Source organism: Vicugna pacos, chromosome 34 (assembly GCF_048564905.1).
Source record: "Vicugna pacos chromosome 34, VicPac4, whole genome shotgun sequence".
In the NCBI taxonomy this organism is placed as follows: domain Eukaryota; kingdom Metazoa; phylum Chordata; class Mammalia; order Artiodactyla; family Camelidae; genus Vicugna; species Vicugna pacos.
The window spans coordinates 2,271,067-2,293,249 of NC_133020.1; the positions used below are offsets into that span (position 1 = coordinate 2,271,067).

General features: G+C 40.8%; 1 protein-coding gene across 3 annotated transcripts in view; it reads right to left on the reverse strand.

Moving 5' to 3' along the window:
* BICD1 (BICD cargo adaptor 1) overlaps window positions 1-22,183 on the reverse strand; it is a 169,152-nt gene that overhangs the window by 135,125 nt on the left and 11,844 nt on the right. The gene's annotated exons all lie outside the window — the stretch shown is intronic.

Sequence of the window (22,183 nt, forward strand, 5' to 3'; positions counted from 1 at the left end):
CCCGGGCCGGGAAGCCGTCCCGTCCCGTCCCAGGCTCCTCGGCCCCACGACGCGCCCGCACCGACCCAGACCCACGGCGACTGAGGCCCCCGCCGGAAGAGACGCCTCACCAGACGTGCCGCAGAACTGCCGGGAGCCAGGGAGGGCGTCGGTAGGAGAATCACCCTCTCCTCGGAGGCTAGGCTCGCCAGCGACCAGCCAAGCGCGTGCGGCGCGGGGACAGCGGGCAGAGCCGGCGCGGGAGCTGCCGGATTCAGCGCACCCGCCTCAGGCCCCCGAGCCCGGTCGGCCTGTCTCCGCTGCACAGGCTCCCGAGGAGAGCCCACCACGGCAGGGTGCCCGCCCCTGCCCGGGGCTTCGTGCCCACGGCCAGCGACTGCTTCTCGCTTCCTACGTTACGCTTTTTTTAAACAACACTCCCTCTGATCACTGCAGTCTTGACATCGACATTAACCTTTTTTCTTAAGATTGTGGTCAGCGCTTGCTGGCCGTTCTGTCTCTTGAAGGTTTTTCCTCCTCTGCTCTGGCCCTTTAATTGTTTGTTTTTTTTTTTTTATTCCTTATTTCCAAGTTCATAGCAGGTACTTCACTGTCACACCCGTGTACTAACTGCCCATGTTCTTTAAGTTATTCTGCACTTACTCATATTCCTGAAAAACCTGAAAGAGCTTTTTAAAAATTATCACCATAGAAACTATAAAGAGTAGCCTTGAAGCAGACGTTAAAAAACAAAACAAAACAAAGAAGCTGACCTGGAGAATGTCGTTCTAAGTGAAGTGAGCCAGAAAGAGAAAGAAAAATACCGTATGATATCGCTTATATGTGGAATCTTAAAAAAAAAAAAAGACAAATGAATTTATTTACAAAACAGAAACAGACTCACAGACGTCGAAAACAAACTTACAGTTACCAGCGTGGGGAAGAGGGTGGGAAGGGATAAATTGGGAGTTCTGGATTAGCAGATACTAACTACTATATATAAAATAGATAAACAAGTTCATACTGTGTAGCACAGGGAACTATTTTCAATATCTTAGAGTAACCTATAATGAAAAAGAAGATGAAAACGAATATATGTATGTGTATGTATGACTGAACTATCATGCTGTACACCAGGAACTGACACAACATTGTAAACTGACTGTACTTCAATTAAAAAAAAAACACATAAAGAAATTGAATGAGCAGTGAACAATGAACTTGAATGACTTTAATCACAAATCACTTAACTTCAAATGGCACAAAAAGTCTTCTTGGTAAATCTTAACCACCAAGGAATAGAAAGTTTAGCTGTCTGATAGTTAATCAAATATTCAAAATAGTGGCTAAGGGAAACAAAAAAAATCCAACTGCCCTTTTACTGAAATGAGAACTGTGGGTTTCAGAATTCAGAATTCTCTGCTTTTTTGTTCCTGTGAACCTTCAATCCAGCTGCTTCCCAGCTCCAGTCTTTCTTGGCATCTCTGCATCTCTGGTTTCTCCTTCTTGAAAGGCTTCCCATGTTGGTCTCCATTCACCTCCATCCACTCCTGGTCCTCCTCACAGCTCTCCCACCTACTGCTTCTCTGGCTTTCACTGGGATCTCTCCCTCTGCCTGCCCTGAGGGCTGTTACCACCCCCCCCCACACACACACAAGACTCTATCGCAGCTCTTTTCCTTCTTCCTCTACTTTTTTGGGTGAGGGGGTGGTAATTAGGTTTATTTACTTATTTATCTTTAGAGGAGGTACAGGGGATTGAACCCAGGACCTTGCTCATGCTAAGCATGCACTCTACCACTTGAGCTATACCCTCCCCTGCCCCTTGTTTCTCCACTTTTATCTTTCAGTCCCATGACTTCAAGAATGACTTATATGCAATAACTTGATACCATATGTTGCATAACCAGAGCAAGACATGTGTTAATGGTCCCTCATTATTAATTGTCTTCTTTTTCATTAGCCAGTCTTGAGATTCAGAAGTGTATTTACACCAGCCTGTTCAGTACCTCCACTCCGATGTCCCTTAAACTCCATGTGTTCAACACATTTTTTTTCTGAGTCTCAAGTCTTTTCTCCTATGTTCTTTATTTCCATTTGTGACCTCTCCATCCACCTGCTTTCCCAAGGTGAAAATCTGGAAGCCACCCTGGCTGTGAGGCACCAATGGCCAATCTGTAAGGGCGAGCAGGTAACAGTAATTGTTAACAGAAATGAGCGTGAGGAAATAAAGTTGGTTGCTAAATTAAGCCTGACAAGTGACTATTAACATATGCAGATGGTCTAATCAGGAAGCAGAACGACAGGGGACAATGGCTGGGTTATGAGTGAGCCTTTATTTGCACGTGTATGCCATCTGTGATTATAAACATGGGAAACTGATTTATTTCATTTCTTCCCCCTCAACTCGTAAGCGCTGTGAGGACAGGGCCCATAACCTGTTTTGCTCACCTATACAGTGCTTCACATACAGTAGGCACTTAGTAAACACCTGCTGGATACATAACTGCTAACAGAATTAGCTGAAAACATAATTGATTTCTAGTTTGATTTGTCAACGTAGATCGAAGTAGACTCACAGAAAGCCAGCAGGCAACACTGGTCGAATACCACCACAAACAATGAAAAGTGTCCAGTGGGACAAACAACACTTTCTCAGCACACCGGCTGAGTCTTCGTCATTTGACCCGAAATTTCTCTCCCTCACTAGATCAAAGACTCTAATTATGATAGTGATCTTCACCTCAGCAAAACTAAACTGGCCTTGAAGTCCATTTATTATTTTAAAAGCCTTCAGTGATTAAACAAGTCTAAAATGTCTCTGTTGTCAAATTTCCTGGACATCAATAGATCAGGAAGGTATGACACAAGCAGAAATGTCTGCTCAAGATCTTTGAACTCGGGGAGGCGGGGGGGAAGTGGACCAAGAGAAGGGAACTTCTTTGAAAGCATCCCACCCAGACACCCACTGAAGGAAGGGCTGGCTCCCCACTCTCTGCGCCTAGAGCTGACACCTCAGACTGGGGAAAGGCAAATATTACATGGGTAATTTATGTACAAAAGGAGTGTTTGTGTCTGTAAATGAATGTCATCATGTACAAATGCACAGAAAATAGAAGTCTGCTGTCTTTCAGCACCTTGTCCTAAGCCTTTCTCCTTAAAACCCTACATGTATAGAAATAATATTCACTCTAACTTTACAACAAAGAAAAAATCCCCTCTCCCTAAGCCCTCAACTCAAACTGATGATCAAGTTCTATCAACCAGGCCCTCTCAGACCAGCTCAAAAATTGCCTTCTCTGTGTCCAGTGACTGGCTGGCTGTGCTCCCTACACATTCTGCCTATTATCATGTATTACAATAACATACTATAATTACTTTAGCATTTCTCTCCTTCTTTCTTTTTCTAAGACTAGGCGCTACTTAAAGATTTCCAGGTTATCGTGTGTATTAATTGGGCTTAACACAGTATCTGGTAATTTAATTGGTAATCCGGAAATCATAGTCAAAAGAAAGGAGAAATGGGATTTGAGAATATAGACATAGGATTTTGACAGCAAAGGTGAATCCTTTCACCTCTCCTACTTTGCACCACCACTTTTCTGTCATATCCAAGATCATTAACTTGTGTCAGAGAGCCTTCCTCATGATTTCCATCATGCGGAGCTGCAGGCACTGAATGGATGTACTCAGCATCAACGCTTTACTTCCTTGCTCCTCTTAGTCCCTTAGCAGAAGCAAAGACCAAAATACAGGCGCCCAAGACAAAGTGCTAAGACACGTGGAGATAATATATGCCCAGTGGTACTGATGAAAACACTGACAAGAGTTAAGGAGTACCGCTTTCAAAGAAACTTGGCTCTATGTCTCTTCTACCTCATGGGTGAAGCCAACTGGATAGATCTTAGCCCAAATTTGACAAAACTCTAAAAATGTTACATGACATTGTAATGAGTTGGAAGTTGGGGGGAAAAAGCTTTTCTAAATTATCAGTAGGGGAGAGGGTAATAGCTCAGTGGTAGAGCGCATGCTTAGCACGCACGAGGTCTTGGGTCCAATCCCCAGTACCTCCATCAAAAATAAATAAATAAACCTAATTACTTCCCCCTCTCTGGAAAAAAATAGTCTTTGAAAAATAAATAAGTAAATAATCAATAACGAAAAGCAGATTTCTCATAGACTGAATTATCTTTCTCATCTCCTTATAGTAAGATTACAGAAAAAACTGTTAACCATAGAAAGACACGACTAAAAATTTAAAAAAATATTATCACATGTATTTTAGGCAGCTCACTAAGAAACATGTTTTGTCATTCCCGCCCCCACAACCCCAGGTTTTCTGATGTTTGTGGAATTTTCCCACTTTTAGAAGTTGATATTTTATTATGATTTCTTGCTTCATTGTGAATAAATATTCAACTGATACTCAAACAAACAAACAAAACATGGGTCTCCCTCGATGCCTAGGTGTATCACTTAACCACCAGGAGACAGCCAACTCCTGTCCTCAAGAAAGACCATTTCACCTGCCCCTACCCATACTATTGCCACTGGTATCTGTCCATGGAAGTAAATGGACGGTATGTGAATTTAAGAGAAGGGCTCTGAGCTCTGGGACTACTATACTGCAGACTGGCCTCTCTTGTACGAGCGTGGGGAGAGGGAATCAGAGAGGTGGAGGAGAGAAAGTAATTCTTAGTCTGGATTAATATTGAATCTTAATCTTTATGGAGGAAACAGACACTTAACTTGCTGTACAAAAGGTTTCAGAAGATAATAGAGTTTTTGACATTGTTGTACAAGTGGATGGTAAATTAACCTGCCTTGATTAATGAAAGCAATTACTAAATGCGGTTACCCTGAGTGGATTAATTTCACTATCTGACATCTCCTGGTGATTCTTCAAGTGGCCCAGATAAAGCCAGGGGCTATTTGACAAAATGTTTCTCGTATCTAAGAAGGTATATTTTGCAAGTTTAAACCATAATTTTTGGCATTCACACCTACTACGGATTTATACCTCTGGTACAGTCACTGCTTACATTTTGCTGCTCCTGTAGCAAAAAAAAAAAAATGTTCATGAAGAGAAAAGGGAAAGACTAGATTTCACTAGCAAAATAAACCACTGTCCTATTGTGAAATGCTAATACTCACTTTAGAAAGATTCACTTATAATTGAAAAGACAAATCACTATGTAGGTAAGATATCTGTAATATACAAAAATGATAAAGGACTAGGATTCAGAGTGTATCTAAAGAATTCCTACGTACCACTTTTTAAAAAGAGACAGATAATCTAATATTTTAAATGTTTAAAGAGTGAAGTAAAAATACGGGTTACCTGGGGTGGGAGAGTTGCAGTGGAGGAGGAGGGGCACAAAAGGGGATTCTGGGGTGCCCGCACATTCTCTCCCCCTCACCTGGGGGGTGGCCACATGAATAGGCGCTTTCTATTGTTAGACTGTACACGGGTTTGTGTGCTTTTTCTGTATGTGCAGCACATTTCACAGCTTAAGGTGGTTTTTCAAAAGGTTGTGCAGACGTCTAAGACTAGAAGTTCCAGAAACCAGAGGAGACAAAGGACAAACAAAAAAATATAATCAAGAGATAATAACTGCCATGGAGAAACTGAAAGCAGGATGAGGGGAATGGGTAGAGTTGAGAGAACTACTTATAGCTGGAGAATCAGTGCGTGTAGTTAAGTCTCACGGCGAAGGCAGTGTAAACTGAGTGCACTATAACATGCCATCAAATCCACAAAAGACGGCTCCAGTAACACCCCAAGTCCCCGACAGGTAAGAATCTGGCAGCCTTAGAGTGTTAACAACTGAAGAACAGAAAACGAGAAATCCTGTCTATTTTGGATGCTTCGTAGAAAATCATTTTAATGATAAAATATTTGTTTAATCCTTGGGAAGTTAATGAAGTCCTCAAATTTAGTTCAAGATCTCTTTAAAGAAATGCTGCAAGAGTCAGATGTGACGTGAAGGCCATTGTAATGTGCCTTTTTTGTAGAGAAAAACATTATGCCATGCATATCAGCAAACATTTCATTTTCAATTTGAAGTATTAGTTGATTTTTATTTTGTCAACATTTTCACATGTTTAAATATTTCAATAAAGAATTCTTTATTGAAATCAATTCTTTTAACTAGATCAATTCTTTTTTTCCCCCTGATTATTCACTGAAATGTTTGTCCTAATTTTTTGTTTTTAATTGAGGTACAGTTTACAAAGTTGCATCAATTTCTGGTGTACAGGACAATGCTTCAGTCATACATGAACATACATATATTCATTTTCATATAGTTTTTCACTGTGGGTCCTAATTTTTAAATGAATTCATTTTGCTTTGACTTTTTCTATGTCAGTTGTTGTCAAATAATAAAGATTCTCAAAATGGATTAAAGTTTAAGCCCTCATGTTCAACAAGTCTTTATTTTAATATATTAGGCTGAACCATGTGTAATTACAAGATCCTACCACTTGTGATCTGCAAAAATGGCAGTTTCATACCATCCATCCTAATAACGTGATCTTCACAGTTTACACTGTGCCCTCCTGTTCACAGCACAGGTCTTGTCTGGTGACGCTCAAAGAGCTGACCACGATGCAGAGGAAGGTGAAGAGGCTTCCACGTTCTCCTCATAACTTTTCCTTCGTACTGGGGATACAGGAACAGGGTAAAGGTATCCACTATCTTCTCCTTGGTTCAGCAAAATGGAAAACATTGATGAGACTTAACTCCTTTTTAAGAGTAGGCTACGATTTAGGTCTTACATTCAACAAACATGTGTTGACCACCTATTGTGTGCAAGGCCCTGGGGAGAGACAAAAACAGGTAGGACAAGGATGCCGACCAAAAATGGGGGCAAAAGAAGGTAAGAAAACCAACACGTAAAAAAAAAAGAAAGAAAAGAAAACCAACACGCACAGGATAATGTGGTAAGTGCTGTTCAAAAGTCCGTCCAAAGGAGGGGCCTCTGAATCAGACTTCTCACTGGGCATTTGAAATATAGGCTATTGTTCGGAGACATCATTTCATACACGTTTAGCTTAATAACAAAAACACAACACATTGGTCAAAAGCGGGCATTAGGACCAAAAAAAAAAAAAATCAAACATATAAATTGTGAATAAGTTACCAACAAAGAGATTGAGGCCTTGAATAATTCCATTTTCTTAATTTTAGGTTGGACTCCTAGAAGACAGTAGTATAAAATCAAAATGTTGCCTCGTTTGAACTGTAACTCTCCGCTTTAAAACATCGGGCAGATGGGTGCCCTATGTTCACAGAAGCTAAGGGCTCAGAAAAGGTAACCACTCACTCACAGCAAAGAAGCAAAACAGAGAACCATGGTTCTGAATTTTTATACCTTCAAGAGGTAACAGATTTTTACAGAATTAAAAGGCAGCTAGTGTAAACTTCCCCACCGTATTTTCCTTTCTGAGTCAAGGGAACATGTCCGTTCTAAGGAAGATTTCAATTACACTGAAATACGTTGAGTTTCCAATCACTGATTCTAAGTCTCCACATTTCTTCTGACACACAACACACGCTGTTAATGAAGTTATCAATATCTTTTTTTTTCAGTTCTGTTTCCTGAAATGCCAAAACTACACACACTTAAATACGCCGCCCCATGAGAATGAGGAAATATACGTGAAACGTTATTTATTCAAAGAAATGAAAACCCAACATTTGGTTTCTTAGTTGTAGATCTAGTTCTTTTAAACATTTAATCAAATAAACAGTCTGCTGAGAAAATAAAGGCTGTCTCAAATTATAGGGCGCTTCTTTCAATGGAAGCACTGACGTGCGGTTTGATAAGAAGGCAGAAGACAAAATAGTCAACATGACAAAAAAACCTGTTCAACTTTTTTAATAATGTAAAAATTCAAAACAGCGTGGCATTCCACGTTTTACCCATCCAGGAAGTAAGGACTTTTGGAAAAGAAGGCAGTAGGTTTTCATTTCTAATGTCTACAGGTCGCTAAACCTTGTGACCACAAGTAAACTCCAGCATTTTTTATAATCTACATTTCTTATCATACGTTTGTTCCTACTAACACATCCTCAGAGCCAGAATGGACTTCAAACGGTCAGACCCAGGAGGATTTCCGACAAGAAACGAAAGCATCATGAAATGTTTCTTGGAAGGCCCATTTTGACCTATTTTTAAACTTTTTTTTTGTATTTGTTTTGGGGGGGGGGTAGGTAATTAGATTTCTTTATGTATTTTAAATTTATTTTTTTTTAATTTTATTTTATTTTTTAGGGAAAGTACTGGGGATTGAACCCAGGACCTTGTGCACCCTAAGCGTGCACTCTACCACTAAGCTATATGCCCTCCCGCATTTTGACTTGATTTACCAGACAGTTCACGGTGAAATTCTGCATCCTACCAATGGACTAATATTATTTCTACTCTCAAGTTAAATCTCCAAATTTGATATGATCATTCTTGGAGTTGCTCTGTACTCAGCCATGTAGTCAGAATTGAGTGCCTGCAAATAAGTTGATTTCTTTGGTCCTGAGATCCGCAGGAGAGGGGAGAGAGGGTGAGAGGAGGGGAGAGAGGGTGAGAGAATGGAAGAGCAGAAGGAGGCTCGGCCGGAGGAGGAAACACAGGCTTTATGAAGGTAAGAGAAGGGGAAATCCCAGGGTAAGTCTCATTTACAGCCTTTCTTTCATTAGCCCACAGTGAGAGGCTCATAAGGCTGTTCTTCTTCACTTTTAGGCATTTTTTAAATATTATATTTTTATAAAATTTCTCTGCCACAAAAAAAAGTAGACCTTTGTCAGAGCAGGAAGGAAGTCAGTGAACCAAGTAACTCATTCGGAGTATAGTTATAAACATTCAGCATTGTTTTGAACATGAGAGAAAGAAAAGCGTGCACTGAATAGTTTTTCAGAATCTCAAGAAAGAATTCATCCTCCATTTATTTTCGGGGAGATGTGGTGCTTCTTGGAAGAAGCCCAGGGGATCCTGCTGTTAAATCAAGACCGATTGCAGGGAAAAAAATTATCCACTCCACAATAACATGGCATGTAACACAAAGGCAGCGGTACTTAACCAGCAGGGAGAGGGCCCCTTCAACACAGGGACTCCCACCGGCTGACTTAATTACAGCGCAGCACGGCCATCCACTACAAAGACAGTGCAACGGATAGGAGGCTGCTGAGATCCACCCAGGTTCAGGGACAGATGGTTCTGCTGCTCCTCGTTTGGTATGAGACCTTCTAGAAAAATCTGAAAATGGATACATGCCAACAAGTTTTCCACTACCAGTATTTTTTTTTTAAGCCCACCATATGCTACTGTAAAAATAATCCTTCACTCCAGAGTCAATCAGCAAGGATTTACTGAGTGGGGGCCATGTGTAAGGGATAGGAAAAAGCCCAAAGCAGCTTACCATCTAGTTTAAGGACATAGATTAAACTCTGATTTAATTTAAGGGCTTTTGGTTTTTTCATCATGCTGCGCGCGCGCACACACACACACACACACACACACACACACAATTACAACAGAGACCATAAAACCGCTGCCTTAAAATTTTTTCAGAGATGACAACAAACACAAGTTTACAGAAACAGAGTGGGTCCATGCTGGAAAGCATGGCCTCAAACAAGGGATGGTGCACTGACACCGAATTCAGCTGTCAAGGTAACTGAATGTTGTTAAATCAGTCACCATGACAACCACAGGGCCGAGGGCACAAGACACACAGCTAGCCCCTCCAACAATCAAGTTGTAATACAATTACTAAACAATAGTACAGAGTAAATTCTATCCTGTAAAAAGTTTTCAGGAAAATGGAAATGTAACTTACAAACTTAGGAAAGAAGGACCAAGCTATTACTGTTGCACTGTTTTATTAAATTAATACCAGTGCAGGCTTTCCTGTATGCAGCAAACTTTACCTTCCTGGTCACTTTAAAGGATATCAATTAATCAATATCATAAAATTCTTTATTCTTATATTATTACTGTTAAAAATCCAAGTTTTGGAGTCACACCTCCTCACTCAAATTTTGGTTCCATCATTAACCAGACAAGTTACCTAATCTACCTAGGTCTCAACTTCCTCATCTATGCAACAGAAATAATAATAAAAGCATCTATTTCACAGACTATTAAGGGTTGAGATAAAACATATTACATATTTAGCACAAAACCTGGTACATGGTAGGCAGTGAACATAATTTAGCAATTTTAACAGTTTAAATAATCAGTGTTGGTCTTCTAGCCAGTAAATAAGGAATCCAAATTAAAACCCAGGTTTCCTGATAAAGTTTAGAGCACTTTCTACAGCCATACTTCTAGGAAACATACAAAAGAAGCCATTTAATCGAACAGATACACTTAAGTATTATTATAACATAGTAGCAAAAAGTAACATGCTGACACTAAGTGCAAAAGGCTTTACATGATAAAAGATAATCAGGCCAGATGCTCTGGCTAAAACACACACCACCAAACAGGCTATACCTTGTTCTCTTTTTTTCTACTATGATTTATCTCCTTTTTGAGAAATATAGAAAAATTATAAATCTGAGTAATGAAATCACCACAGTACATATTTGAGATTGTTACTTCAGGTCACAAAACAAAATAACTTGTTAGTAAAACAACACTGAAAGACTGTTCAGAGAAGACCAGTCATGAGAAACCAAAACAGGGCTTTACCTTCAGGAATTAGTAACTATTTCTGGAGCCTTAAGTAAACTTGATAACAAAGCTCCTAAAGAAAAAACTGGGGGAAAAAAACCACCTTCTTAATGTCTTTAAGAATGTTCAACCTGACATTGCTTATATGTGGAATCTAAAAAAAGGACACAAATGAACTTATCTACAAAACAGAAACAGACTCACAGACATAGAGAACAGACTTAGGGTTGCCAGCGGGTGAAGGGGGTGGGAGGGATAAATTGGGAATTCAAAATTTGCACCTCTTGGGGAGTGATGGGCGTGATGGAAATGTTAGCTATCTTGATTCTGGTGGTGGTTTCATGGGTGTGTACATCTATCAAAATTCATCAAATTGTACATCTGAAATACGTGTAGTTTACTGTATAGGAATCATACCATAATAAAGGTATTAAAAAAAAAAAAGAATGTTCAATTCAGCCACAAAGTGGAACTCTGAGAGATCAGAGTTCAGGGTAGAACCAGGCTGAGGATCTGGGGAAGGAGAGGAGGGGGGTTGGGGGCGGTGGGGGGAGGAGTAGTTCTGAGAGACGGGAAGGAAGAAGATGCTCAGTCATTTATTTCCTTTTCCTTTATCCTCTCTTCCCTCACTCTCAAAATTCACTCCATTCATTCATTCATCAGAATGGCAAAGTTCAGTGCTTGGTGATAGAAAGTTGAGTAAGACACAAAGAGAAAACACATGGAAATCAACCACCACGGAATAAGGGAACGTCAGAGCTGCCTCGGGTTTTACAGGAGGGCGTAGGGAGGCACCAGCTCACCAGAACGTGTGCTTTGGGCAAGGTTATTTATGTGCCAGGTGCTCCTGCATATACCAGCTCACTCCGAAGTAAACACAGTCCTGTTTGCTGTTCCTATTTAGTAGATGAAAAAACGAGGCTTCACGATATGAGACGGACTCAGAATGAAATGTGGGTCCTTTTAATCCAAGTCCAGGCAAGTCCAAGTAAGGCACTATGTCCTCCTCCAACCCCTCTGCTCTCTCACACTTAACTTTCTTTTTATCCATAGAAGGAAAGAGTGCCAGGATCTAGACCAGAAAATCAAAACTCAGAAGTCAACAATGATGCAACGGAGGATCTAAATGTGGGACGTAGACAGTAAGGTGCTGTGTATGAGATGAAATGCTGGGGACGGCGGTGAACTGGAGATTCGTGCCCTTTCTGAAGGAGAACGACTCAGGTCCAACTCACCAGTGTCGTGAAGAAAAGCGGGCCCAGGGCTTTGTGAAATCTTCCAATTTTTTGAGAGTTCTGGAATCCAGATTTTTTGCATGATTCCCCTTATTGTATTAAAAAAAAAAAAAGCAGCAGCAACAGCTCTCTACATCAATGTTTCTAGATCCCTGGGCTGGCTTCTGCCTGTGGGACACATGGGCCCCTGTGTGTGATGCCCGCTCCGGAGGAGAGGTGCCCGCTCTTGCTGGCGCTGCTCTCTGTCACTCTGCTATTTCACCTGAAGAGTTTAACCACCAAGCAGCCGTTGCAAAACAAACCCCAGGACTGGTGCAGCTGTGGTTATCAGGACTTCATTCGAATGCTGCAGTATTAGGGAAACAGGCGTGTTTAATGACAGAGTCACCATGCTGAAAACAATTTAGATGTCCTCTGTTCCAAACTCCATCAAATGCCTGACTCACTTCCTTAAGTCCCTACCAAACAGCTTTTTGGCTTCTGCTTAAACATCTTCATTAGCCAAAAAGGAAGTCTCTCTCCTCAGAACGCCTGTTACTTTTCCCTCTGCTCTTCGTCTTCCAGAAAGGAAAGTCCTTCGTATCTGAGCTCTGTATTCCTCCTACCTGCCATCCATTGGTGCCTGGATCATTACACCTAGAACACAGTATTCCAGGAGTGGATGGGCAAACACTGATCATCATACTCTGGATAGGATTTCTGTTAATGCAGACTGAGATCACATCAGCTTCTTCGTAAGTCCAGGACACCCACCTCCCTGGCCCTCGGGGACCACAACACGATCGAACACTGCAAGTGAGTCAACAAAGACCCACAGTAGAGGGGAAAGAAAGCTGCTATTTGCACCAGCTGCATTTTTTTTTAACTTCAGTTCCAGTTTAAGGATATATTTATGCCCTAGTCTCCATGCTTCTAATCTAGAGCACACACATTGCTCCCTATAAATAATTAACTCTTTAGTTGGAAAAAAACTGACATCCATTTTAATAACTGGATGGGGTTGCCTTCAGAGAATGTCAAAAGAGTATATATGGCTGGTTTGTTTTATTTTATTGGAAGAAAAATGACAACATTTTAGGTTTGTAACGGAAACAAAGAAATGCGGCTCAATGTATCATGAAACATAGCCAACTTAGGTCCAGTAAATTACATCATAGGGCATAATAACTAGATGATGCTTGCTTTTCTGTCAGTTATGAATCCTTTCCAAGTGTTAAATGCTCTTGGCAGACACATTTTAAAATTCCTTTTTAAACAAAGTATCAAAATTGGGATCCATAAGAATTTTCAAAGTCAAGTGAATATGAAATATTTCAGCTCCTAAATTTAGTTGTGAAATATTATTTATTCCTTCATTTTCATATCTCACCATATGATTTCTTTATATTCTTCTTAGTTGATTCTAAAGAAACCCAGGAGCCATCCTGATTTCTCCCTTTCTTTTGCTCTCACATCCAATTAACTGGCAAACCCTTCAACATGCATACTAAATCATTCTTTTCTCGCCGCCAAGTAGCTTCTCCCCCAGTCCAAGCCACCATCATCTGACACTGGAACTACTGCAAAAGCCTCCCCACTTGGCTCACTCCATCAACAGTCTGCAGGGAAGCGCCAGAGGGATCTTTCTGAAATATTTATTAGATCACATCACTCCAGTGGCTGCCCGCTACACTTAAAATAACAACCAGACTCCTCGCCAGGGCTCCAGGACCTGGTCGCTGTCCACCCCTCCAGCCGCCTCTCTGTAACATCTACCCCAACCCTTCACTCCAGTTTGCAGGGGCTCCCAGCTGAGGGTAGCAGGGCTCCCCTGGGGGAAGAGAAGTTTGGAATGTGCGATGGTACTTTGTTTTTGTCTTTTTCTTTTCTTTTTTTAATTTTTAAATTGAGATACAATTAACATATAATGTTGTATCAGCTCTTAGGTATACAACATGATCTGTTACAGGTATACACTGTGAAATGATCACCACAAGCCTATTTCACATCCATCACGTCACATAGTTCCAATTTTTTCTTGCGATGAGAATTAAGATCTACTGTCTTAGCGACTTTCAAATGTATAATACGGTATTGTCAGCTACAGTCACCATGTTGTGCAATGACAATGATCTTGTTCTTGTTTTTTTTAAATATTTTATTTATTTATCATTGTATTACTTATTTTTTATTTGGGGGTGAGATAGCTAGGTTCATTTATTTTTGGAGGAGGTACTGGGGATTGAACCCAGGACCTCATGAGTGCTAAGCAGGCACTCAGCCACTTGAGCTATAGCCTCCACCGCCACACTTCTAATTTTATAATCAAGACCTGGGAGAGGAGACACCCCTGGCACTTAGTGGGCGGAGCCAGGGATGCTAACCATCCGCAGGAGCCCGAGGCCCCACAATGCACAGCGCAGGTCTGCCCTATAAAGGCCGACTGCACCCACGATGGCAGTACCATGAAGCTCACGGTCTTACGTTCCGCCCCAGACACTGTGAAACCTTTTCTGGGCTATTGCTCACCACGTGGGATGCTGTCTCCTTTGAAAAGCCACGCTGGGCCCTCATTTCTGCGATAGCCTCCCGCGACAGCATACCTGCCAGTCTTCTCATTCTTTTGTCCTGCTCTCTTCACTTTTTAGCACACGTCATTGTGCACAATTGTTTATTTGCTTACTCCTCTATGCCTGTCTCGCCCACGATATGTCAAGCCCCCGAGGGCAGGAACTTTGTACCCCAAGCACCTAACATGGCAGGTGTCCAACAATCACTGTGAAATAAATAAATGTCTACAATTATTGTTCTTGTTTAGGATTAGAAATGAAAAAAAAAAACTTCATTTTAACATTCACTGTCATCTAACCTTCATTTTCAGTCTTTTTTCCCTACATCAAGTTTTCCTTTTTGCAATGGATTTTCAGAGTTGTTTTTATAGGCTACAACTTTCATTTTTACATAAATACATAAAGAGAAGTAACGGTAGGTTTAAAACGTCCCAAGTCACCACTTAACTCTTTCACAGAATGTGACAGAGGGTGTTTTATGAGTGTTTTTGTAAACCTTGGAGTAAATGTGTTACTTCCTCCGCCAATAGGGTCGGGAGACGGTGGCAGGGTTGCTCTTGAGGACAATGAGCCCCGGTGGTGGTGTCCCCTTTACTTTGAGAGGAGCAACCCCTGAATCCACCAGGATGGAGAATAAGCATCACTTTTTGTCAAAAATGCTCGCATATATTCAAGACCAAGAAGAGTTGAAAAGTAACGTAGCGTTAAATTTTTTTCAAAAAATCACACTCTGATCACTAAATCAAAAGTCCAAACCAGGTCCGTGAAATGGGCTAAGGGAGAAGGGATACATGGGGATGGGTAAAATTACATCTTGATTTTAAAACACGATTTTATTTAAATATATAGAAGCATTATTTATTTAAACTTAAAGAAGTCTGTTAAGATACACCAAAGATGAATGAGCATGTTTTGATTCCTCCTATGTTCCACACATTTACGATCTGTATTTAAACAGGGTCTAGATTAGATACTAAATGCTAAGGTGCTTCCCTTTGACGCGGGGTATTTGGGGAACGGTGTTAGTCACCTGTGGTTTGTGAGATTCTTGGATCCAAGTATTGAGGGCATTTTATATCTTAATACAGACTGCCCAGTCACATTCTCAAAACTCATAGCAATCCCTGCTCCCACAAACAACGTGAGAATGCTCACATTTCCACACACTCTGCCACGTTGCATGTGGTCAATATTTAACAGTTTTGTAAGCTGACTGGTAAACCAGTGAAAACTCACTATTATTTAATTTGCATTCACTCACCGAGATTGAGCATCTTTTCCACGTTTATTATTTGCAAACCCTCTTCTGTTTGTCTAGTGACAGTCTTTGCCCTTTTTCTGTTGTATTATTGTTGGGGTTTTTTTTCTTTTTTTTTTTTTTTTGGTGGGGGAGGTGATTGTATGATTGTTTTCGATTAACTCAGAGGAGCTGTATATTAGGGATAATAATCCTCTGTAAGTTAACCATGTTGCATTTTTCCCCCAATCTGTTGTGTTTAGGGTGTCTATTCCAGTTTTTAAAAAAATTTCTATGTAACCAAATGTGTCAGCCTTGCCTTCTCATTCTAAATTTTATATCTTGCTTGGGAAGATTTCCTCCACACTGACATTTAATAAATGTTCCCAGGAATTTTCCCCTAGAGTTCATTCTTTCGTGATCCATTAAATCCTTGATACTCTGGTGTAAAGTTAATGAAGAGTGAGGGGATAAGAGACAATGAGAAAGAAGAGTACACAGGGAGAAAAAGGGGACTGGCAAAGTCTTATTTTTTAATATTAAATAGGACGTTTTAAGGGTGATGCTAGTTTGCTGAACGTAAGCTCTCCATATTGTTAATATCAGATTATGAAGGGGAAAAAACTCAAATAGTTTTGACTTGAAAATATAATTGAGTGGGGGGGTATATATAGCTCAGCGGTAGAGCGTGTACTTAGCACACACGAGGTCCTGGGTTCAATCCTCAGCACCTCCATTTAAAAAAAAACAACTAATAATAAATAAACCTATTACCTCCTCCCCCTATATATATAATTAAGCTCTAAACATGTGGGAGAAATTATTGATTTAAAAATATCTGAACATAAATAACACTGTGAATTTTTTTTAAGAAGAGGAATAATTACATTTCTCATTAATACTAAAACTGAAACAATGTAAAATGATAAAAAGAAACGGATTCTTACCTAGGTAATAGTTCATCAGAGCCTTTTCCATAAAAGGTTTACATTTCACAGGAGTATGATGTTATTATTAAATAGACCAGTTAAATGGGAATCAGTGTAGAAATTTGTTTTTCCAATGACTGTGGTAAGAGGAAAATCACCAAGAACAGAATTTTTACAGAGCTCCAGGCCATAAAATAGTTCAGAAGCTTGTTTAAATTAGAAATATGCATATGCTTGCTCATAAGGGACTTGGAGATTAGAGCTGGTATTTTTAAAACCTTTATGAAAAGCCCTTAAATAATATTTTTCTTCAAAGTGAGTTCTTAAGAATTAGATCACAGACCCCATTAAGGTTTGTAGTGACAGCTAGTTGATCAGACAATTGAGTTCCATTGTTGGAGCTTGCCTGCTTTGCTTATAAAAATGTACACAGAGTCTAGGACAAGCACGAGACACTCAGCATCCTTCCGAAACAGCACTGGGGAGATGGGAATAAACCGTGTGCTCTGCCCTGGTTCACCAGCCACTTCCTTGTAAATACTAAAAGTGTATCGAAGCCAATGAGAACAAAGAGGACTCCTAAAGCCAACGACTCCTAAGGAAGGGCAGAGTGGAAGTGTTCCACCATCGACCAATAACGTATCATAGAGCTGCAACCGTAAGACACTGTGACACTCGTCCAGGAACAGACGAACAACCAATGGAAGGGGATAGACCAGAAACAGACCTGTGCGTATACAGAAACCTGATTTACGACAAAGCAGGTGCTGAAGGTGAGTGGAGGACAGAAGGACTGCTCCACAGCCGATGGTGTGAGGTAGCTGGCAATGGGGGAGTGGGTAGAGTGTGTGCTTAGCATGCACCAAGTCCTGGGGGTTGAACCTCAAAAAATAAATAAATAAACCTAATTACCCCCTCCCGTCAAAAAAAAAAAACTAGCAATCCAATTTTAGAGCGGAAAATTATGGGGGGAAATTAGATTAGATTTCTAGCTCACATCAAACACAGAAATCAATTCCAGGGAGAATTAAAGATTTAAATATAAAAGGCAAACCATAAGATATTCAGACAACAATACAAGAGAATATTTGTACGTCTTTAGAGTAAGAGAAGACTTCTTAAACAAGAATCAAAAAACACCACCTGTCTTTCTGAATTCACGTTTTGGTTTTTCTCGGGTATACGCCCAGGAGTGGAACTGCTGGGCCATGTGGTGGTTCTGTTTTCGGGTTTTTGAGAACCCTCCATACTGTTTTCCATAGTGGCTGCACCAGTTTACATTCCCACCACCAGTGCACAAGGGTTCCCTCTCCTCCACATCCTTGCCAACGTTTGTTACTCATGTTCTTTCTGAGGACGGCCACTCTGACAGGTGTGAGACGGTGTCTGTGTCTCATTGTGGTTTTGATCTGCGTTTCCCTGAGACTGGTGATGCTGAGCAACGTTTCACGTTCCTGCTGGCCATCTACATTTCCTCTTTCGGAAAAATGTTCAGTTCTTCTCCCCGTATTTTAAATGGGTTGTCTGGACAGAGAAAGACAAATACTGCAAGATATCACTTACACTGGAATCTAAACAAAACACAACAAGCTAGTGAATATAATAGAAAAGAAGGACTCACAGATGTAGAGGAGGAACCAGTGGTGACCAGTGGGGAGAGGGAAAGGGGAGGGGCAAGATGGAGGTGGAAGATTAACAGGCACAAACTCTCAGGTATAAAATAAGCTTCAAGGATGGACTGTACAACATGGAGAAATAACCAATATTTTATAGTAACTATAAATGGAGTATAACCTTTAAAAATTGTGAATCACTATATCGTATACCTGTAGCATATAATATTGTACATCAACTATATGTCAATTTAAAAAATATATTGTAAAATAAAGTTAAAAAAACACAACCTATAAACATAAAAGACTGATAAATCAACTAAATTAAAATCATGATGTTCTCTTCAACAAAGGAAACCCCAGAAAGAGTGAAAAGGCAAGCCACAAACTAGGAAAAGAGATTTTCAACATCTATAACCAAAAAAGTTTAGTATATAAAATCTATAGATATATACCCCTACAAACCAGTCAGGTATAAACATTCCCAGCAGAAAAACGGGCTAAAGACACAAAAAAGCACCGCAATGAAGGGGCAGCATAAATGCCTGCAAACTTTTAAGAAGATGCTCACCCTCGTTAGCAGTCACAGAGCACAAACTAAAGCTGCAAGGAGACACCCCTTCGCACCTCCCAGTGAGGCAGATAGCCTAAAATCTGACAACACAAAGTCATGACAAGGATGTGAAGCCGATGGTGTTTGTTTTTTGTCTATTTTGCCCTCCTCCTTTTTTTTTTAAAAGAAGATTATCTATGGTGGTTCTTCCCAGTCTGCCATGCATGACCATCCCAGGATCACTCTAAACTAATTTCTGACCTTAAGTTTGTTGAATTTCAGCCCTTCCACACACACACACACACACACACACACACACACACACACACACACACACACACACTCTGTGTGAACAGACTGCAGACATTGGCGAAAGTCTACTGGTAGGGTGCGAAGTCTGAGAATAGATACCCAGCGTTCTATGTAGTCCCCGCTGAAAGTGGGGCAGGATGGTTTTTCCAGTCTCTCTTACAGTGAGTGTGACGTCCTTTGGAGCCCAAACATGGGGAATTCTAAGCTTTGTCTTTTCTTTCCTCTACCCTAAGTGGCCCACAGAAACAAGCTCAGTTTTATCTGACTCAGCCAGTGCACTCCAGGCAGGAGTCAGGGCTGACACACTGCTCATTTCTAAAGGTTCCTGCTTTAATTCAGGTTTAGCCTCTGAGCATTCTTGCTAAGAAGTCAATTCATTCATGCATTGTAAGGGCTATTTTTATATGTAGCATTTTTCACTGCTCCCAGCAAAAGGGTTATTAGGCAGAGGGCCAGGACCACTGCACTGTCAGAATCAAAAACCAAAAATCACCGTTTTAAAAACATAAAGTTAATTATATTACCTTCCTGCTTTGAAACTGTCAGTGCTTTTTGTGTGGTCTGTAGACCAAGCGTAAGTTCCTCAGCGCCCCCACGGGTGGCCTGACCCTCCCTGTTCAAGGGGCGTAAGGGAGGCTCTCCCAGAAAAGAAGCAAAAAGGAGGTTGAAGCTGATTTAATGACAACTGAGGAAAAAAGACAAGAAAGGAGGAAAACAGTAATCAGCCCGAAACAGCAAAGCCGATGAGAAAGGAAATGATAAGTCTAGTGTGGACAGAGCACAACGTCCAGGGACTGATCAACAGGTTGGAAGTCAGGCTTCCGGGGGGGGCATGCGGCTGACGGAGCTGTGAGTCGGGAATCAGAGGGGTGCGGGCGTGATGACAGTCGCTGGGAGCAGCACCAGCCCAGCCACCCAGGAGGACAGTGGCACCGAGGACCCGCACTGAAGGGGCAATTAGGCGACCTGGCCGTGATGGAGGTGAGACTGGGAAGCGGCCACGCTCCAATTCGCAAGAAGCCACGAGGCTAAAACAAACCCTGAAACACACCAAACGGGGCAGAGGAGCAGCGGAGATTTCCAGACCCCTTGTTGGTCGGAGGTACTGCCCACCTTGTCCCTGGGACTGGCTCTCAGTGGCAAAGCCTTCCCGTGGCAGACGTCACCACCGTCAGCCACGCCCGAGCCGAGGCTGGCAGGGACCCACGAGCCTGTCACAAGGTCCTTCGTCGCCTGACCCCAGACCATCTCTCCAGGCTCACCTCCCACCTCTCACGCATGTCACACCCCACCCGCAGTAACACAGATGCTGACAAGCAACGGTCTCGCCAATTCCCCCTCCTTTGCAGGCTGTTCCTTCTTCCTCAATGACTCTGCCCCCGCCACTGCCTGGAAAATCCCTCCTGTTTGGTGAAAAATTAAATCTCATTTGTTATTTTATTTTGTGTTTCTTAATTAGGAATGTGGTTGTCCCTTTTTTTAATCTATTTAAAAGCCATTTGGGCAACAAAATATCTATGTCCTTTGCTCACTCTTCTGTTGTGATTTTAGTCTTTTAAAATTATTATTTAATGAACTTTTAACAAAGATTAAGAAACGAATCTTTTAAAATACATATTGCAAATAATTGTCTTAGCTTTTTTTACTTCATTAACTATCTTCCGGTTCAAAAATGCTTAATTTTCCCAATATATACTATTATAGTTTCTGGTTTGTGACATGCTTTCAGTAAGGTTTATCCTATTCTAAAATTATACAGTTTTGAGAAGATTCCTTTTTTTCTATTATTTTTATGACTCATTTAATTACGCTCAACTCTTTGATCCCTGGGGCCTAAATCAGGAAATGAAGAAAGAATACAGTATTTTTCCCCATATGGTGACCTGTTTATTGAATAACCGTTTTCCCCTGATATCTTGGAAATATTTCCCAGATTATATGAAATTCTTACTTGCTGTATGGACACCGTTTTGTTTTATTAATCTTTCAGTCTATTCATTTGATCAATGCGAACTACATTAACTGCTCTAACTTTATGTTTTAGTTCTGGTGGGTCTATTTCCCTTCATTTTATATTAAAAGTTTTTTTAACCAAAAAAAAAAAAGAAAAAGAAAAAGAAGAAAGAAAATCCGTTCTGTTGGTCCCACACCCTCACACGTGGCCACGATCGGGAAGCTTCCTGGGGTCCCTTCAAGCTGAGTTTGCTGCCCTCTTCTCTGGGGTCCTGTCAAGCACAGCCGACATATTATTATTTTTACCATTTTATTATTATTATTAATTACTATTCTCATCATCACATCCATCACTTATCAGGTGCTCACTATGTGTCAGGGGCTGTATTAAATGCTTTAAGTGGATTTTTCTTTACACCCGGAGTTACCTTCCTCCATTTCACAGAACAGGAGAGTGAGGTTCGTAGCATTCTAGGTTTTAGGCTAAAATCACAAAGCTACTAAACAGATTCAAAGACAGTTCATTCTGACTCAAAAGCCCACGATCTCTCCGATAAAACATCTTAATCACATTTGTTCATCTTTTTTGCCTCTAACAGTAAGCAACTAACTTAGAAATAAAGAGTTTTTGTACACCCAGCATGAGCTCGGCATATAACCGACATTCTCTAAATATTTAAAACATGAATGAATAAATGACCAGCATTCATTCCAGTCCCTCAGGAACTAAGATATCAACTGTGACACAAAACCAGTCATACAATGTTAAACTGTCTTTGTGTCACTTTAGACTAGGGTCTACCAGATGGCTCACATGGTCCAGAATAGGCAGAGAGTAGAAGAAAGTCAGGTGAAGATTCCAGTACGAAGAGCCCGGCAAGTCAGCACGGTATCCCTTCTAGTAAACGGGTTAATTACTCAAACAAATGGTTATTTTTTTAAAGCAAGTGTCTAGTTGAACCTCTTTCTTTTGTTGTTTATTTTGGGGGGAGAGGTAATTAGATCTATTTTTTTTTTAATGGAGGTACTGGGGATGGAACCCAGGACCTCAAATATGCTAGGCATGCACTCTACCACTGAGCTATATCCTCCCTCTCCTTTTCAAAATAACTGTCTTAATTACTTCATCTTTTTTTTTTCCAGCCTGA